The sequence below is a fragment of the Dermacentor silvarum genome, chromosome 4, assembly GCF_013339745.2.
Source record: "Dermacentor silvarum isolate Dsil-2018 chromosome 4, BIME_Dsil_1.4, whole genome shotgun sequence".
Taxonomy (NCBI): domain Eukaryota; kingdom Metazoa; phylum Arthropoda; class Arachnida; order Ixodida; family Ixodidae; genus Dermacentor; species Dermacentor silvarum.
The window spans coordinates 74730560-74732866 of record NC_051157.2 but is presented as its reverse complement, the minus strand read 5'-3'; positions in this window follow the sequence as shown (position 1 = coordinate 74732866).

Here is a 2307-nt window from a genome sequence, read left to right as displayed (position 1 = left end):
TTCGGGTGCACGCCATAAAATTCCCTATGCTCATATTTTTCCGGAGCCCTCCAGTGTGGCATCTCCAATAGGCGTTGTCTTGTTTTGAGATGCTAAATCCGATTAATCAATCAACCAACCAACCAATGAATCAATCATTCAATCAACCAATCTAATCCAAGCGGTCCGACTGACCGCGCGCTCCCTCTGGGCCGCAACGCTCCGAAAGGCTCCGAGGGGAGTGTAGGAGGGGAGTGTAGCCATCTGCGGCGGTGACAGAGTCTTCCCTGCGATGTGTTTTCGCGGCTTAAGTTCGCGTTGATACGAGCGGCAGCACGCAGGTCAATTCGCTCTCGGCTGCGCTTTGACAGGGAGTTTCCGCGGTCGTAGAGTGCGATGCGTTCATGCATGCTTGCTTGTGCGCACCTGACACCATGCTTGTTATTATAGATAGTGTGCATATGTTTACATGTTTATACGGCTGATAAAGCTCCTTACTTCGTATGGCTGTCCACTAATTTGTTATCACAATCGATGCTTCGCCTTGAGGGTGAAACTGCGACTTTTTAGATGCGAGAACATCTTATGCTCGGGGCAGTGTCCGTTCTGCGGCGTCCGCACCCGTACTGCACATGCGCAACTCTCCCTCATTATCCGCCCCTACGCAGGTGTGCGCTCTCCTCTCCCCCTCTCCGCCACAGGTGCGGCGCAGCAAATCATTGCATATAACTCTCTCACTCTCTCCCTCTCTCTCTAAGGGTATGCCGGTAGGTGGCGCAAGCGTCGCGGCGCAGTATAAAGCGCGCGTTCACTGTGCTTCCGTCATTCTCTCTCTGTGCAACGATGTGCGAAACGCCATGAACAACGTCAACGTCGGCGCTAGTTGCAGCGGCAGCGCCACTGCCGCGGAGCAGAGGAAGGCTCGGGAAGCCGAACGTAAACGTCAGCGTCGGAAAGCGGACCCCGAACTTCGGGTCAGGGAAGCCGAACGTAAACGTCAACGTCGGCAGGAAACTTCTTACGGAAGCAACACAGACACGCGCCCTTCATACTCGCAGGGGACTTCAACGTAGACATACTGACAACCGATTGGCTGGTGCAGCACATGAAGGCACATGAATGCGTCGCAAAGAGCACAAGAGCACATGTGCTCTTTGCGACGCATTTCCCAAGATCACAAGCAACCAACCACCATCAGGGGAACGTGCATAGACCTCGTCTTAGCAAATTTCAAACTGGACCCTTTGCAGCAAGACCAATTGACGCTACACTTCACCGACCACAAAGCCATCGTCTTCAAGATACCGCGCGCACCGACGCTAGGAATCGCGTACGATCTCTAAATAAAGACGCAACAACCCCGTACCAAACGTCTCCTCTCTTCTCAATACATTCTCTCACTACAACTTTCATTGGGTTGTGTTGCCAAGCGAAACGAAACGGAAACTCGATGCGCATCCCACCAAAGTTGCCCGTAGGGTGAGATGATGTGATTTTTTTTGTTTAAGAATGAAATTACAATCTGCATTTTTACTGCATAAGCTGTTATGGGCTTGTAGTGGGCGTTGATGCCCGCTGATCGTGATAATTTTTATTTGTGTGCGCATACCAATTCGTACGCCGGCGGCGCACGGCGCATACGCTGCCAACATGCCTCACGTTATCTCCGGCGCGCCGCGGGAGATACGCAGCCAACACGCCCTCTTTGTGTTATCGTTTTCGAAGCATGTTTTTCTTGGAAAATAAACTAGTTCTTGTCCCAAACTTCAAGGAGTGTAGTCGTCTTCTTTTCGCTCCTGCTTGGGGCGAGTACGCTACAAAGTGGTGACCCGCGACGTATGGAAAAACAGCAGCCATGCCAGACGAGGAAGGCAGTTCAAGCTCATCCACAACCAACGCCTCGGAGTTGAAGCTTCCTCATTTCTGGCCCAAAAACCCTAGGGTGTGGTTCAGCCAAGTCGAGGCCCGCTTCCAGCTTCGCCACATCAAATCGCAGGAGTCGAAATACCTCCACGTCGTTGCAGCACTGCCACCTGACATCGCTGATGCCATAGACGATGTGCTCGCCTCCACTCCATCGGAGAAGGCCTACGACAAACGAAAGAGCACCGTCCTGAAACGTCTTGAGGTGTCCGAACAGAGGAGGCTTCAACAACTCCTGTCTTATGAAGAGCTCGGTGACCAGCGTCGCTCGCAACTACTCCACCGAATGCGTCAGCTGCTGGGTCAACAAGCGTCAGAGGAGCGTCAACAGCCATTGCTTCGCGAGTTGTTTTTGCAGAGACTGCCACAGTCAACACGGATTATACTCGCTGCCTAGGACGACGT